This window comes from Canis lupus, chromosome 6 (genome assembly GCF_011100685.1).
Source record: "Canis lupus familiaris isolate Mischka breed German Shepherd chromosome 6, alternate assembly UU_Cfam_GSD_1.0, whole genome shotgun sequence".
NCBI classification, from domain to species: domain Eukaryota; kingdom Metazoa; phylum Chordata; class Mammalia; order Carnivora; family Canidae; genus Canis; species Canis lupus.
Window position 1 is genome coordinate 16183970 of NC_049227.1, and position 17959 is coordinate 16201928.

General features: G+C 48.7%; 1 protein-coding gene and 1 long non-coding RNA gene across 25 annotated transcripts in view; one reads left to right on the plus strand and one right to left on the minus strand.

Annotated features, from left to right (window-relative positions):
- The window catches only part of SUN1 (Sad1 and UNC84 domain containing 1), a 51349-nt gene extending 39625 nt beyond the window's left edge, over positions 1–11724 (minus strand). For 9 of the 11 annotated variants that reach the window (XM_038539713.1, XM_038539704.1, XM_038539712.1 and 6 more), the window contains exon 1: positions 11584–11724. The gene's annotated coding sequence lies outside the window, so the exon portion shown is untranslated. Of the gene's footprint in view, positions 1–10482; positions 10504–11583 lie in introns of those variants that run through there. The other 2 variants (XM_038539705.1, XM_038539703.1) reach the window with 2 other exon arrangements.
- A 416-nt stretch (positions 11725–12140) lies between these two features.
- LOC111096243 overlaps positions 12141–17959 on the plus strand; it is a 47478-nt gene continuing 41659 nt past the window's right edge. For 2 of the 14 annotated variants that reach the window (XR_005360679.1, XR_005360684.1), the window contains exons 1-2: positions 12147–12328; positions 15724–15800. This is a non-coding gene — a long non-coding RNA (uncharacterized LOC111096243). Of the gene's footprint in view, positions 12382–13033; positions 13105–15723; positions 15801–17959 lie in introns of all 14 variants that reach the window. The other 12 variants (XR_005360688.1, XR_005360687.1, XR_005360685.1 and 9 more) reach the window with 12 other exon arrangements.

A 17959-nucleotide genomic window follows, 5' to 3' on the forward strand; every position in this document is an offset into this window, starting at 1 on the left:
CATGGAGGCTACACCACGCTTGAGTCAGTGTTTCTGAGGAAGGATGACTGCTGTTCTCTTCCAAGTTTACTGCAGCACAGAATTCCTGGGTATGACAGCTAATCGTACCAGAATTTATGTGGGTCCTCTCTCCATTGACCCTGAACAGATCATGATACAGCTTCAGAACACTTGAAATCACTCTTCAGTTCCCTCCATGAAACGTGAGCATTAAGTACAATAACTGGATGAAAATGAAAGGCACAGTCCACTGCCAGCATGGATGGCTCCAACTGGGAGCAAACAGGTAGTTGCTCCAGCCCCTGGCCCCCATCAGAAGCATCTCAGAATTCCAAACAGCAAACATGCAATTCTAATACCAGATCTGCTGATAAGTGAACATGAGCACTAAGCATTTTCAAAATGCTGCTCCCAGCCTCCGTGTCCATCCCCATTAAGTAAAGACCACACGTAACCCTAGAGCTTCGTGCTCCTATCGTGTGGCCCTGCCTCTACCAGCCTCAGCCTGAGACTCCAGGGAAAGCTGATTTGCTCTCATACAATAGGTGAAAAAGCAGACTGAAAATGTCTTCAATGGCATCAGAAAGCCCTGGAAAGAATCTGAGGTCAACATCTTACAATCACACATGCTCCACTGTCCTCATTCCTGCCATCCTTTCCAGGCTGTCTCCTTCCCCTCGTTCTGTTCTGGCTGCTAGGGCAGGACTCTCCCGGGTGGGCAGCCTAGCACAGTGCATGAGGGCGCCTCCTCTGCCCTGGTCAAAGAGAGCTTCTTCAGGACTCTGGACTCTGAGCTGCCACTCCTAACTAGGAAAAGCACACAGCTGAGAGGATACATGGCCAAGAGCGGCGTCTGCAAGGGGGAAAGGGCGCTGCTGCTGGATTGCTGTGCCTTCTGGTGCCTCATTCTCCTGCAAGCACAGGCAGAGGAGAGGGCCCCTGTTCATGCTGGACCTTCGTATCTTTACAAACACGCAGTTCTTAGTAGGCTTCGAAAATCAGAGTTTAAGAAAATGTTTAAAGAAAGTTATAAAAATAAAAACAGAGTTAAGATTATTTTTAAGTAGGCTCCCCACCCAGGGTGGAGCACAATGAGGCACTCAACTCAAGACCCTGAGATCAAGAGTTGGAGGCTTATCCCATGGAGCCAGCAGGAACCCCACGTCTTGGGTTCTCCTTCAGTGCCCTTTGGGTTCCACTAGGCTTCTCCTTCAATGCCCTTTGAGGACATGGTGCTATGCTGACATCATACGGTAGAGACGAAAACATAAAGCTGTTTTGTTCTTGAATGCTTTAACCAAGAATGAATTTTAGTTCTGTGAGCACATATAATTTGAATTTTTACTACCACAATGTCTGTACTAATCTAGTAACAATCTAGAAAACATGCCTGGAAAAAATCTCAAAATTGATAAGTCACACAAGGATTGAAAACAGGGAGCTTCAAGAAAATGGCAAAACCAAAGACACAGAGAAAACTAACATTTCTGAAATAATACTAGTACACAGTATTTCCTTAGGAAATGCTGGAAGTTTTAAAGAAAAACTGGAAAAAGGAACCCTGGAGATCCCAAGTAGCAACATCTTGTCGACAATTATGTTATATTAAACAGTGCCTACAGCAAGCACTGTGTTTACAGAGAGGAGTAGGTTATAAATCAAACTTTTTCAGCTGATTGAGTCACTGACAAAGTGGCTGAGAGAATGAGCCCAGGCACAACAGGCCAGTGTAGCTTTCTGGTCGTTTGGTTCAGAAACGACCTGCTCCGGTTCCGCCGGAGGCAAAGGTCAGAACCTGTGGCTCTTGCCCATAACCCATCCCCGGGGACAGAAGCAATCAAAGGGGACAGCGACAGACAGGACGCTCCTCCCAGCTCTGGGCACAGCTCCAGACGCCATCTGCCACCAGTGCCATCCCAGAGGGAAGCTGTGTGCTGACGGCAGCAGGCTCCCGCAGCACAGGACAAGCCATAGTGGCCCTGGCACATCTGCAGACGCCAGCAGCGGGTGCTCAGCTGGTCAGGCAGTCCCTCAATCACCTTCCAGAGAGGTACTGGGGGAACATGCACACACGTGAACACCTGACAAACACTCCACCACCACCCTTGCCGATCCTTATCACCCAGGGCTCCGTTTTCAGAGGACAGCTATACTGGGTGCTTCATCTGTCACATAGTCTGCAAAGAGGATTAATTTTCAAACTAAAATTCCAAGGCGACCCTTTAAAAATTAGTAACTAGGGCAGCCCTGGTGGTTCAGCAGTTTAGCGCTGCCTTCAGCCCTGGGTGTGATCCTGGAGACCCGGGATCAGGTCCCGCTTCGGGCTCCCTGCCTCGAGCCTGCTTCTCCCTCTGCCTGTGTCTCTCTACCTCTCTCTCTCTGTGTGTCTCGAATAAATAAATAAAATCTTAAAAAAAAAAAAAAAAAAACTAAATCTGTTTTTTCCCTTGAAGATTCTACATAAATTCAAGTTAGTTCACACAGAGTGTCCAATTAGTTTCAGGGGTAGAACTTGGTGATTAGCCAGTTGCATATACCACCCAGTGCTCTTTCCATCACGTGCCCCCCTTATGCGTGTCACCCTAGAACTAAATCTTAATGTAACCATTCTGCTCAATCTTAATCCTGTCAAAACTAAATGTAGAGACTAATAAAAACATTACTTTTGCCTACAGACTAAAAAAAGTCACAGTTGGTCTAAGTAAAACCATAAAAAAGATCATAATTTAGGTTAGAAATGAGTTTTCCAAACGTCACATTCAATGTAATTACTTCTACCACTTAAGAAATAGGAATTGGCATCCATCTGTTTTTATTTTGAAATAAAACAATGTCAGTCTGTGAAAATCTGTGACTTATACTAGGGAGAACCCTAAACACGAACCGAGTATTTAAAACAATGAATTGGACACTAATGACTAAGATAAAAATAGTTGGGAGAGCTTCACAGGAAGCTACGTGCTGTAAGTACTTGAATATGCCTTTAAACTTGAAGAAAAATACCACTAAATTCAATGGTAAAGAATCAGACTTTCTACTCCTTACTTATCCACTTCTGTACCATTTAACATTTTTTTAAACAGTAGGTATTCTTACAACTTCAACAACTAACCCAGATAGCTATTATTTTCCAAAAAAATTTTGTCTTCATCTGTGCAGCAGCCTGGGGGCAGGCAGACCCAGAGGCTCCATCCTGGCTCTACTTGGCCAGAGAACCCTGAGCAGAGGGAATGACAATGTACTCACACCTCCATGCTGCCATGAGTTGGGAATAGACAGCGCTCAAACTCAGGCTGTTATTGGAGAAGTCAGCCAGTGAACACGCCTAATTTGCTCGGTGCTGCCTGGCACAGGATAAAAATACGCTATAAAAGTTAGTTATTACCAGCAGCAAGTCTGTACTGAAAAACGGTAACCAGCCAAGATAGGATGTTTCTTTCCTTTTTGGGGGAATGATGAGACAACAGGAAGAGATGTGGGCTGGATGAGCTTGTTTACTTAAGAAAATAGCTCTGACTTTTAGGGAAGAGAATTACTTCTATGTAAAGATAAGTTATCACACGCTTACATCTCCTGATGGTAAGTACCCAATAACTTTTTAAGATTTTATTTATTTATTCATGAGAGAGAGAGAGAGCGAGAACAGAGAGAGGCAGAGACACAGGCAGAGGGAGAAGCAGGCTCCATGCAGGGAACCCAACGTGGGACTCGATCCCAGGTCTCCAGGAAGAGGCCCTGGGCCGAAGGTGGCGCTAAACCGCTGAGCCACCCGGGCTGCTCCCCAAGAACTTTTTAATAAAAAACCCATTTCCTCTGACAGTGGTATTATCATAGTGTTTCAGCAAAAGCCCAAAGTCAACTTATTTCATACATGTTAATATAAAGGGTCTTTCTTCCTAGAATCCAGAAAGCATGACAACATAGTTTTACAGTATTTGCTTCAAACCCAGAATGCACTAAATTTCCTTACAACCAGCAGTTACAAGGACTGCCTGTGACGCGGTTTCTACGGCGAAGATGCTGTCCCCAAAGAACACCTTCAAGCAGCAGCGCTGAGCAGGGACTCTAGGGGCACTGAGCAGGGACTCTGGGGGCTCCTCCCACATCTGACTGGGCCCTTCTGGCACTGGGAAGGCCAGTATGGCATGTAGCCAGATGGGGGGAGGGGGCTGCCTTTTTCTGGTTTTTTGTTTTTGTTTTTTTGTTTTTTACAGGATATCAATCTCACCCATGGCTAGCAGACCCCGCTGTGTCACTGAACTGGCCCTGCGGTGACTTGGGTTGGCCTGTTAGTTCTTCCCAGACTTAGAGCCTGCTCCAGCCCAAGAACACGTGAGTAGTCAGCTATAGATTCTATTGCTGATTTGACTTAACTAATCCATCTGTAATTCATATGTATACAGTGAGATAAGCATCTGATTTTACTTCATGTTGAGCATTTCTGTGGGGATCATCTACAAGTATCCAAATCACCTATCAGTCTGTTCCCCCCATTCCAGTGGGTCACTCCCTCTTCCTTCCAGTTCCCCTTGCTACTCCATCTCCTGCTGGTTATGGCCAGAATACTGCCAGAAGGGTGTGTCTACAAAGAGATCAACCACCTCACTGCCTTCACATCCCATCATGGCTCCCTAGCACCTACAGATAAGACCCAAGAGACTGCACCAGACCCTCCATCCAAATGTCCCACTCCTCTCTGTGTCCCATCAATCCATGGAGTGGCTTCACTGAGGGCCTGGACTTAGACAACCCTCTTCTCTTCATCCCATTTCACAGTTCCTATGCCCTCTCCCCAGCCTCACTCCGTTGGTCTCTTTCCACACCAAATGCTCCTGGCTACCTTCTAGTCAACCTGAGAATTCAGCTGAGATACCACCTCCAGGAAGCTCTCCTGGAGCCCCAACCCCACATGTCCAAGTGAGATGCTAGCTTTAGTGCTCCCCAAGCACTCATCTTCACAGAAACTGTAATGATTTATGAGCGACTAGACCCTGTACTCTCTGAGGGCAGCACGCACTGCTGTGCGTGTTCCTTACTTTGCCTTTAACCTGAAAATTCAGTCTCTGCTGCTTGTCTGACCACATCAAGAGCTATACAAACACATGATGAGGGGAAAGGGTCATGCACACCTGGGCCTCCTTACTCTCTCCTAACGGATTCAAACTGCTTCTCACGTGTCCTCATCGCAGCAGAACAGCTGTATCAACTGTGCTTTATTTCTAGCTATGACTGGGAATGAGAATTAAACAGCAATTACAGGATTTTATTTGTACTGCAAATGTAAACATTTAATCCACACTAGTTCTTTTTTTTTTTTTTTTTAACACTAGTTCTTAATTAATAACCCTTTTCATGCTGTCCTCCCAAACAGGAAGCAGCAGGCTCGGAGTCCATGTTGTCCGGTACTGAAAAGTAGAGAGTGAAGAAATCATCAAAATGATCTGTTTTCCATATTCTATATATAGCTCACATCTTCCAGTAATATTAATTAAAGATCCAACAAAGACAATGACTGAAAAACAAAGCAGCCCAGCAAAAAGCACAGCTGTTTTCAGGCTACACATGTTCCCAGGGGGAGCTGCTCATCTACACCTGAGTGCTTCCCCCTACTTACCCAGAGGACCTGGGTTCTATTCCACACAAACATCCAGTACGAATCACATAGCTCTTAGATCCTAAACTAAAATTTGCAACTGAAAACCATTCACTGAGTGCCCCTATGTGACTAAATGAACAACAAAGCACGCAGATAACAAGCATGGTTAATTACAGATGTGACTCAAACTGCAGACCCCTAATGAATTACATGAGTTAATGAACAAAGTAGAACCAATCATAATACACAATTATGACAAACAGCACATCATAAGCAGCAATGCCATGTTCTGTATTCCCATCTGCCAATCCTCCTTAACTTTGGTTCAATGCAATGCAAGTAAACTGTTTCAAATGCATATCAGTAGGTCCAGTCTCCTCTTGAAATCAAGAGGGGTGAACAATCCAAACTGGCAATGAGTTCCAAATTTGGGGATGGAAGGCAGGAAGAAAAAACAGAGCACAGCTACCCCCACTGAACTATGTGCAGCAGCATCTCAGCTCCCACATCACTCCTGTTTGGATACCATCACTGTCTTGGGTGTTCCCCTTCACCATGTGCTCAGGACCACCCTCATGGTCCTCATGGTGGGCCTCACAAGCACCGTGACTCTTGCCTCACCTTGCAATATTTAAGAGTTGCCATGCTGAAAGGCGGTTCCATCCTGTGTCACTTCCACCAAAAATGCTGCCTGGCATTTGCACTGTAAACAAATTCAAATTGGCTCTATTTTCAGAATCTAGAGACCATCTGATGATCATAAATTCAGAACCAGGAAACAACAGCTATGAGCAGACACTCCATGAAATGCTAGTATTCTCTGAAAATAGGTCACCCAGGAATTTCCAGTTAGAAATGGCACACCGAGCAAAGGTGGTAGCTCCCACTCTCTTCCGGCACCCCTCCTAAAGAGATTGTTTCCTAAAGGCACATAACCACAGAGCATAACAGAAGGAAGAAAAGACAACAGCAGCAAACATGGAAGCTAAAATACAAATGATGAATGAAAACATAGCTAAGCCAGAAAAAGCTGAATCACAAGCTTGCAGTGAGTGACATTGAGAAATAATCCACCTAAGAAATAGTCCATGGACTCCCCCCCACCCCCCGCCAAATGATTATAGTTAGTGGCACCCATGTCCATTTGGAAGGGAGTATGTAGACTGGAGCCCATATAGAGCAGAAATCAAACGCTGAAAGTCTCTTTAAAAGCAGTTAGGCAAAACCAGATGATCACCCCAATCAGTGCAGGAAAGCACTTGTCAAAATCCAACAGTATCTCATGATAAAAATGTTCAATAAACCAAGAGTAGAAGGGAATCTCTCCGACCTGATAGCGGGCATTCTGATACCCACAGTGAACATCACGCTCTGCGGTAAGAGACCGACAGCTTCCTCCTTGGATCAAAAAGGAAACACAGATGTCTACTTTCTCCACTCCCACTGGACATGGAACTGAGTTCCAGCAGCAGTCAGGCAAGGGTAAGAAACAAAAGCCATCATGTTGGAAAGGAAGAAGTAAAGCATCTCTAGTCACAGATGACATGATCTCATATATAGGAAATCCTAAAAAATTCACATAAAAAAACGTAAAAGCTAACAAACTCTGCAAAGATGAACGATACAAGATCAACAAACAAAAATCAGTTGTATTTTTATAAACTAGCAATGAACAATCTGGAAATGACATTAAGGAAACAATTTCTCTTACAACAGCATCCAAAAGAACAACAAACTTAAGAACAAATTTAACCAAGAAAGTGTCAGACTGGTACACAAAACATCACAAAATATTGCTGAAAGAAATTAATGAAAAATATCTGCAAAGATATTCCTTGTTCACAGACCAGAAGACTTAATATTGTGAAACACAGCAAAACAGTCCTAAGAGATCGACAGATTCAGCTCAACTTCTATCATAGCCCCCATGGCCTTTTTTTGTAAATATGGTAAAGTTAATCTTTAAATTCATATGGAACTGCAATGGATCCCAAATAGCCAAAAACAATCTTGAAAATGAGTAACAAAGTTGGAAGACTCACACTTCCTGATTTCAAAATGTACTACAAAACAGCATTGTTCCTGGCATAAGGATAGAAATAGAGACTAACAGAAAAGAACTGAGAATCCAGAAATAAATCCATACATTTATGGTCAACTGATTTTTCTACAAGGATGCCAAGATCACCAATAGGGAAAGAATGATGATGAAATAAATGGATGTCCACATGCAAAAGAATGAAGTTGAACCTCTACCTCACGCCACATGCAAAAATTTACACAAAATCGATGAAAGATCTTAAACTTAAGAGCTTAAGCTTTAAGACTCTTAGAAATAAACATAGGGGGTAAATCTTCATGTTCTTGGATTTGGCAATGGTTTCTTAGATATGACACCAAAAGAATAAACAACAAAAGAAAAAATGGATAAACTGAACATCAAATGTAAAACTTTTGTGCATCAAAAAATACTATCAAGAAGGCAGCCCAGGTGGCTCAGCAAAGCGCCGCCTTCAGCCCAGGGTATGAGCCTGGAGACCCAGGATCAAGTCCCACGTGAGGCTTCCTCCATGGAGCCTGCTTCTCCCTCTGCCTGTTCTGTGCCTCCCCCCCTTCTGTCTCTCTCATGAATAAATAAATAAAATCTTAAAAAAAATACTATCAAGAGAGTAAAGAGACAACCAAAGAATGGAAGAAAATATATGCAAATCATGTATCCGATAAGAGTCTAATGCCTAGAACATGTAAAGAACTCTTACAACTCAACAAAAAGACAACTCAATTAAAAAATAGACAACCTGAGTAGGTATTTCTCCAAAGATACACAAATAGCCAAAAAGTACATGAAAAGATGCTCATTAGTCATTCAATAAATGCAAACAAAATGAGATACCACTTCCTATCCACTAGGAAGACCATAATAAACAAAACAAAGCAAAGCATATAACAAACGGGGGAGAGAATATGGAGAAACTGGAACCCCTGCACACAGTTGGTGCAGCCACAGTGGAAAATAGTTTGACAGTTCCTCTATATATTAAATACAGCTACTATATGATCCAGCAATCCCCACTCCTAGATTCACATCCGAAAAACTGAAAACAAGTAATCAAAAACTTGTACTCAAATATTCATAGCAGCATTATTCATAAAAAGCAAAAAGTAGAAACAAATGTCCACTAAGAGATGGATGAAAAAATTGTGGCATATTCATGCCACACACAATGTTATTCAGCCAAAAAAGGAATAAAGTTCTGATATGTTACAACATGGATAAGCCTTAAAAAAAATCACCCTGGGCAGCCCCGGTGGCGCAGCAGTTTGGCCCCGCCTGCAGCCTGCGGTGTGATCCTGGAGACCCAGGATTGAGTCCCACGTCGGGCTCCCTGCATGGAGCCTGCTTCTCTCTCTCCCTCTCCCTCTGCCTGTGTCTCTGCCTCTCTCTGTGTGTCTATGAATAAACAAATAAATAAATCTTAAAAAAAAAAAAATCACCCTAAGTGGAAGAAGTCAGACATGATAGGCCACATACTGTATGAATCTGCGTCTATAAAAAAAAAATTCAGAATAAGTAAAATCACAAAAAGAAAGATTAGTGGATGCTAGAGGTTGGGAGCAGTGGGCATTGGGGAAGTGCCTGCTAATGGGTACGGGGCTTCCACTAAGGGGGTAAACAGTTCTGGAACAAGGCAGTGGTGATGGCTACACAGCACACCTAATGCCCCTGAACTGTACACATCAAAGTGGCAAATTTTGCTATGTAACAAAATAGTAGTTACCATACATTAACGCCTTCCCACCTTCCCTGCAAAAAAGCCTAAAGGATGAAACCAAGGGGGTCTCTGCAGCAGAGGATAAGGAATACTATGTTCCAGGATGTCCTCCCGAAGAGGGAGATGAGTGAGCACCTTAGTAATTTTTGAGGGTCACAGCCACACTCTTCTATCCAATTTCAAAAACAAGGCAGGAGGGCAGCCCGGGTGGCTCAGTGGTTTAATGCCGCCTTCAGCCCAGGGCCTAATCCTGGAGTCCTGGGATTGAGTCCCACGTCAGGCTCCCTGCACGGAGCCTGCTTCTCCCTCTGCCTGTGTCTCTCTCATGAATAAATAAATAAAATCTTTAAAAAAAAAAAAAAAAAAAGGCAGGAGAGTAGAAAGTCCTTTGTTGATAATATGAAAAGCCCAATAAAAGGACCTTAAGATAATGAGGCTGAGGGTTCCTCGAGGAAGCCCCACTGGTATCAGCCAACAGTGATAGGGCCAGAGCAGGTGCACATAACATCCAAAGGACTGCAGGGTCCCACTCGCAGACAGATCACCCAATATTTCAGGAAAGACCAACCAAAACAATCAAAAGTCAGGTCATGATAGAAGAGGAGACACTACCGCTTTTATGAAATAAACATACTGCTAAATTTTAGAGGAAAAAAAGAATCACCAAAAAAGCTATGGGCAATTTAAAATATGATGGCCAAAATAAAAATGCTAAATAAAGGAGATTGAGGAAATCTCCTACAAAGTGAAACAAAAAGGCAAAAAATGGAAAATGGGAGAGATAAAGATTTTATTATTTTTAAAGATTTTATTTATTCATGAGAGACACAGAGAGAGGCAGAGACAGGCAGAGGGAGAAGCAGGCTTCCTGTGGGGAACTCAATGAGGACTTGATCCCAGGACCCCAGGATCATGACCTGAGCCAAAGGCAGACACTCAACAACCACTGAGCCACCCAGGTGTCCCAAAAGATTTTATTTTTAAAAAAGTAAAAATGGAGTCCAAAAAGTTCAGTGCCCAAACAATAGTATTTCCAAAATACAGAAACGAGAGAAGTTAAACAAGAGAAGAAAATTGTCAAAGAAAACTGTGAGAAATTCCCCCAGAACTAACCATCATGAGTTTCCAGACTTAGAAGAACTATGCAATGTCCCACGAAATGGATGGAGATAAACGCAAACAGGAGTTTTTGAGCTGCAGACCCCGGGGAGTAAAAGTCTGTGCACAGAGGGTTAGACGCAGAGCAGCCCTCCCTGGGCAGCTGGCAGCTGGCGGGGCACACCAGAGTGCCCAAGGTGAGGGGGAGGCCCCACCCCTCCCCGGACACTCTATCCTGGAGCCCTAAGCGGGCCTCAGGCTCACACCTGCGGGCCTTGGAGAAGGGCCCCACGAACACCCCGCCCGCGGGGCCCACGAGGGGGGAGGCGGGGGCTCCCGGGTGTTGAGGCGGCGGGGGCGGGGGCTCCCGGGTGTTGGGAGGTGGCGAGGGCTCCCGGGTGTTGGGGCGGCGGGGGCGGGGGCTCTCGGGTGTTGGGAGGTGGCGGGGGCTCTCGGGTGTTGGGGCGGCGGGGGCGGGGGCTCCCGGGTGTTGGGAGGTGGCGGGGGCTCCCGGGTGTTGGGAGGTGGCGGGGGCTCCCGGGTGTTGGGGCGGCGGGGGCTCCCGGGTGTTGGGAGGGCAGGGGCGGGGGCTCCCGGGTGTTGGGAGGTGGCGGGGGCTCCCGGGTGTTGGGGCGGCGGGGGCTCCCGGGTGTTGGGAGGGCAGGGGCGGGGGCTCCCGGGTGTTGGGAGGTGGCGGGGGCTCCCGGGTGTTGGGGCGGCGGGGGCGGGGGCTCCCGGGTGTTGGGGCGGCGGGGGCTCCCGGGTGTCGGGAGGGCAGGGGCGGGGGCTCCCGGGTGTTGGGGCGGCGGGGGCTCCCGGGTGTCGGGAGGGCGGGGGCGGGGGCTCCCGGGTGGGCGCGGGCGGTGACGACGGAGACCCCGGGGCAAGCACGCGTCCCCGGCGCTGCGGTCGGGCGGAGAGGACGCCCCGGGACAAGCCCGCTGCAGACTCTGGCAGGTGCGCGGACGCACAGGGCCGAGGAGGGGGCGGCCGTTGGCGGCCCAGGCGGGTTCCGAGGCTCGGCCCGTGCCCGCCCCCCCCGGCCCGCAGCTCCCGCCCGCCGTGAGGGACGCCCCGGCCCTAGTCGGGTCCCTCCAGCCCCACTCCGAAGCTCACCTGCCTCGTGCCACAGGGTCCACCGACGGCGCGGCCGCTGCAGCCCCAGGCCTGGTCCGCGCCGCCCCAACCCGATCCCAGAGGGGACCTTGCGGACCAGCCAACCAGCGGCCGCGCCTGGGGGCGGGGCGGGAGCAACGCCGACTTCCACCAACCCTGAGCGCGCCACCTGAAGCCCCTCGGCCAATGAGGAGGCGGCCTAGCTAGGAGCCCGGCCAATCGCGAGCTGAGGCCGAGTCCCGAGCAGGGAGGTGGGCGGGCCTGCGAGGCGGTGCGCCGGGCCGGGCGGCGTCGGGGGCGTGCGTTGCGGCGGCCGCGGCGGGAGCGGCGGGAGCGGCCGCTGGGGGCGGGGCCTCGGTCACGGCGCTGCTTCGGGCCTGCGGCGCGCGGGACGGCCCGCGGCAGCTGCTGCTCCTGCACCTGCGCGCTGTGGGGCGGGGCGGAGGCGACGGGAGCGAGCTCAGCGCTCGGGCGCCCTTGCACAGGGGCGGGCCGGGAGCGGGACCGCGGCGGCGGGGAAGACGGTGGGAGAAGACGGCGGTCTTGCCGGCGGGGGGCGGGGGGCGGGGGGGCTGCGCGTTCCTCACCGCCCCGCGCGTGCGCAGTAGCGGCCGGCACAGGGCGCCGCGCAGGTGACCGTTTTGCTCCCTACGTAGGGGGAAGGGGAGGAGGACAAAACTATCCCAGGCAAAAACAACAAAAACGGAGAGGGACGTATTACGCTCACCTGCAAAGGATTTAACAGGTGAGACGGGCCGTTGAGAGCAGGGATGATACTGTTCCCCCGCAGACCCAGAGGTGAGGAAACCCGGCAGTCCCCCTGTGTCTCGCCTCTGCCACCTAGGGAGTAGCATTGATAAGGAAAGAGGCCGAAGCCAGGGACCACCCGCCCGCCGGTGCTGACTCAGATGAGCACCTGAGCTAGGGGACAGGTTCCACACTTGGGAGTCCTTCCTGGGACCCACCCCCACCCTCACTGGCTTCCATGAGCTTACGTTGGCTTCATCTGGACTCAGCTGGTTGGTACTGACACCAACTGGACTGAACTGGCTGGAACTGGTCTGTACCAGTGACCTGGTCTGAATGAGTCCATCTGTTACCACAGCTGTGCTAACAGCCTCCTTGGAGGAGGCCCTAGAGGGGAGAGATCTCTCTCTGGCGATGGGGCTCTTCCACTGCTACTTGCCCTGCTTGCCTGCCCCCCACCCCCACCCTCCGCCTCCCCCTTCCCTCTGGCTGTGCACCAGCTACTCCACCCAGCCGTTCCCACTCACCTGGCCCATCTGTGATTCCTTTATTTCAAACCCAGCACACCAGCTCCTGGGCAGCATCTTGGGTGCATGCTCTATTGTCCTTACCGGGGTTGCACTGATTGAATGCCTGTTTATTGGATGCCTATTGGATGCTGAGATGCACCACTGAAAATCATATTCCCTCTCCCATATTCCAGAAGGCAGAGCTATGCAGTAATTACACCATGTGTTTCTGTGCAAGCTTTACGGACTGTGTTCTGGGAATGTGGTAAGCAGCATGGAGGAAAAGCAGCAGAGACAGGGCTAGGATGTGGGAGACCAGTAAATTTAAATGTGGCGGTCAGGGAAGGCCGCTGTGGTGGTGACCATTGAGATCCGAAGGGAGGGGACCAGCAACATTCCAGGTGCATGCCAGAGGTGCACTCTCTCCTGAGGGGGAGTTAGAGATTTAGAGGCTTTCATTCACTGTTCCAGGAAGTGAAGTATGTGTGGACACTGGGTTCCAGGTGGAAAGAAAAGGAAAGAAGTCTTCAAGTGACAGCTAGTCAGTGTGAGGTCACAGTAAGGGAACTCGACCTGAACGTGATGTCCTGGACTTAAATTATGGGAGGAAAAAAAAAATTATGGGAGGAAGAGGCATGTCCAATAACAAAGCTAGTTCTTCTCAAAAAGACCGACTCGACTCAAGTTGGTCGAGCGTCCAACTCCTGGTTTTGGCTCAGGCCATGATCTCATAGGTCCTGGGATCCAGCACATGGGGCTCCACTCACTGGGGAGTCTATCTCTCTCCCTCCCCCTCTGCTCCTCCTCCCACTTCTTTCTCTCAAATAAGTGAAACCTCAAAAAAGAAAAGAAAAGAAAAGGAAAGAAAAGAAAGAAAGAAAAAGAAAGAGAGCCTGCCTCCTACAGCATCACATAAATGTAAAGACTGGGGCATGAATGTATTCAGAAAACAAACAACCGTTAACTGAAAACATATGTGCTGTGGGATTTCATGTGTTCACAGAAATATGATACCACTGATTTTATACACATAGGGGCATCGTAGATTCTTCTTTTCTTATTTGATGTTATTGTATTTTGCACAATGAACTCAAAAGTTTTAGAAATGTTAGAAGTTTCTAAATGTTAAACTACCAAAAAGTTCTGCAACATGCATCTTGATTCCACTATTCCAAATTAACTAGCAATATTTTGTCATGTTCTCTTTGAAGTTTTTGAAGAAATAAAACTAGCTGCTAGATGACTAGAAAGCTAAATGAAAAGGAACACTACAGTGTCTAAAGTCTGCTTGGGATTCTCTCCCTCTGCCCCTCCTGCTCGTGGTGTCTCTCTCTCTCCCTCTCTGTCAAATAATGAAAGGTGTCTATTTCATAAAACACACCATGACAAGCCAGCAGCTGGTGACAGGCCAGAAGACATTTGCCATATTTAAACCAGACAAGGAGCTACTGCTTGCGAGGAGCTCCTGGAGATCAATGAGAGTCGGGAACACAAAGGGTGTGAATAGGCAATTCCCTGGGAAGAAAGCTAAATGCATGACAAGAATATGAGATGCTTGATGGGTGGCCTGGCAGGCTTAGTCAGTGGAGCCTGCAACTCTTGATCTCGGGGTTGTGATTTCAAGCCCCACATTGGGGGTAGGGATGACTTAAAATTTTTTTTAATCTTAAATTTTTTTTTAATATAAAAGAGAAAGAGATGCTTGAGCTCCTTTGTGATCAGAGAAATGCAGATAGAAGTAACTTCCTATACTTCTGCACCTCTGCTAGTCAGCAACAGAGAGTAATTAACGCTAGGTGCTGGTGGGCAAACGGAGGGCACCACGGAGGATGTTCGTGCTCCATGACCTCGCAAACCCACCCCCAGGCCCAGGGGAAGGGAACTTGAGCAGGGCCTTCCTTCCAAGGTGCCCACGCTGACACTCTGTGGAGTAGGCAAACGGGGGCTGGCTGGGTCCCTGAGCAGGGTAGTGAGGACACCCCACTGGTCATGCAAAGCCAGGCATCCTGGCTGGCAGGGTCCCGAGCAACAAGCTGGACTGTCCAGGCAAACTGGGTAGATGGCATGGCTGGTTAATTGTAGGTGTCCACTGGATTGATCACAGGGAGCCCAGATATTTGTTCAGAGATTATTCTGGGTGTGTCTGTGAGGGTGTTTCCGGATGACTGTGTCAGACAGATGGCCCTGACAGATTTGCAGCAGCTTTACCTCCCACGCACAAGCAGGTACCCATAAGGATGCCCAGCCCTGCTGCTGCTCTGCTCTGCTCTGCGTGCTCCCCCATGTTAGGCTTTAAGGTGGAGCCCCCTAATATCGAGGGCTGTATTCCATTCCCTATGCCAGATAGATCATACTCCACAATACAAAGAGTGAATCTGACCGAAACATTCTTGTAGTCATGGGTGCCCAGCCCTTCCTGCATCTCGCTATTGTGAACAATACACTGCAGACATGTCTTCCACCCAGAAGTAGAGCCTCTCAGCGCAGAGGCAACATGTTACCAATCTTAGGTAGAACCAAATTATCCTTATAATAAATGCTTGATTTAATGTGGCTATGTTCTATAGAGAATTATTATTTTATAATATAGCATTTATTGAAATGTTACTAAATATAGATTATGATTACAAACAGTACATTTGTATATCATGTAGATATCTACATGTGTCATAGAGATAGAGGATAAAGTTCAAGATGTTTATATCATATGAATGAATACAATATAATTTATTTACAACTGCATAAATTCCAAAGAGTTATCAAAGAGAAACACACCAGATTTCAGTCAAGGCAGAGAAGCAACATATTCAAACTTTCTCTGCTACTTTCCCACATTTTGAAACTAAAAATAGTTTTTCAACATAACTTCCCGTCTCTTAAACAGCCAAGAGATTCCACTTCACAACGCCATAACAAATGGATGTGGAATAAAAGAATGACAGGTGTTAAGGATGGAGGATTGTAAGTTGTTATTTTCTCCCCGGGGTTAAGTGGGAGGAGCGTGGGTTGAGGGGCCAGCAGCTCTGGCCTCGCACCCACCCTGAGTCAGCCGGCCGGAGCTGTGTGCCATTAACCAAAATCCTTAGCCTCCCTGGGCCCCAGTGGTCTCCCCTACAAACGTGGTTGATCCTGTCTGGCTGCAGGGCCTTAGGGAGAATGGAGGTAATTTGTTTGCAGCACCTGGCCCTTTGGAAGCAATCAGTAAGTGACGTCCACTGTTATACAGTGATGACTGTGGTAAGTGCTGCCTATGACTACGCCAGGGAATGGAGGGTCAGCTCTGGGGCAGGGACAGTCTGAGGCCAAAGCCCACTGGAGGGGACAGGCAGGAGGCTCAGGACCCACATGGTGGGCTTACAGGCTGGTGGGTTACTAACCTCCGAAACCCCAGCACTCTGTGGACCCACTCACAATTGTCATGTGTCACGTGCGCGAAGACAAGGGCTTTGGGGAGTTTGGCTCATGTGGGGGCCAAGCTCCCTGAGCTCTGCAGCTAGAGACGACTGCCTGGGTTTGTCACTTGAAAAGATGGACATCCCAGCACTAAGACCTTGCCCCTGGGAGTGCTGGTCCTCTCTTGCTAGAGGGCCAGCACAGCCTGTAAGGCCTCTGTCCAAGGAGCACAAGGGGCACATGCAGGGAGGGACAAGGAGAGGCAGGCAGGAGGGCCTGGGAAGCAGACAGCCTGGTGGGCTACTGGGCCATATGCCCAGTATAGCCATACTGCCAAACTGCCTGTCCCTGAAGTTCCCCATCTTCCCACTGCTGGCCAGTATGCTTTCACAACCAGGGAAACTGAGGCAGAAGCTGCCACAGCAGCCTGGCTGGAGTGGAAGTAGGGGGCATGGCCACGTGCTGTGGCCTACTCGTGGTCTTGAGACCAGGGAAGCAGATGGAGGCAGCAGATGTCTGTCTTGCAAATGCCCAGAGGGAACAGTCCTTTCTTGTCCCTGGGCTTGTACCTCCCATCTAGCACCAGGTTCTGTCCTTTGGGTGTAAACAGATCCTGACTCCTGAGAGAGGAGTAAGAAAGACGGGGTCAGAAACCCAAGCCCCAGCTGTGTGCATCTAGATTACGGAGCCAACATGAGATCAGAAGGCTGGGCTGGCAGAGAAGTAGGTGAGGAAAGTTACCAGGAGCCGTGCCTCTGGGGAAACCATCTCATGTCTCCTTGTCCTGGTTCCTGTCCTACCTATGGTTCCTCCTGGGGCTGGGGGGTGAGAGAGGGGGGAACCCACAACAGAAATGTGATTTTGTGTGACTGGCCCTGTGGCTGGCAGCAGTGGCTCCCAGGCCCTGGTGTGATGGCACACGCACGACATAGCCAGGGAGGCATCCCTCCAAGGGCAAGACAGATGGCTATGGCCATTCTTGCTCTGGCCTGCTTTCCCAAATTCTGGAAGTCAAAGATCCGTATAGGGATGCACACACGATCAACTTGCATCTCTGGTTCATGGAAGCCAGTGATTAGTGGCCGCACCTCTGTCATGCTCACGCCTTCTGGCTCCCTGGCTCCTCCTCAACTTGTGTGCTGGTCCTTCCTCATCCCTCTGACCCCAAGATGTGGAGAGTTTGGAGCTCATCCTTGCATGTTGTATGCCTATCCAACTCTCATTCTTATCAACACGTCATAAGACGATGCCAAGACACAGAATCTGACCACATCCCCTCCCCGTGGCCATGAGCCACTGCCAGTCTTTGCTCGGGGGGCTACAGGAGCCTCCTGGCTGGTCTCCCTGTGCTCACCCCCAGCCGTCAGCCCCTTCTCCATCCTGTGACCTCATTCACACCGCCCATGGCTCTCAGGTCACCTGGGGGAAAGCTCAAGTCCGCACCCTGGTCTTGAGCAGACCCCACCCCTTCTAATTTTGTTTTCTTTTGAGTGAGGTGAACTCCACACAACATAAAATTAACCATTTTACGAAAGTGTAGAATGGTGCTATTGCTGTGAAACAGCCTGGCGGCTCCTCAAAAAATCAAACATAGGATTCCCGTGTGATGGGCAGTTCCACCGCAGGGTATTTGACCTGGAGCACTGTGCTGAAAGGAGGACCTCAAAGGAACACTTTCACCCTGACGTTCACAGCAACCCATGTGTATACTGAGGGACGTTGGATGG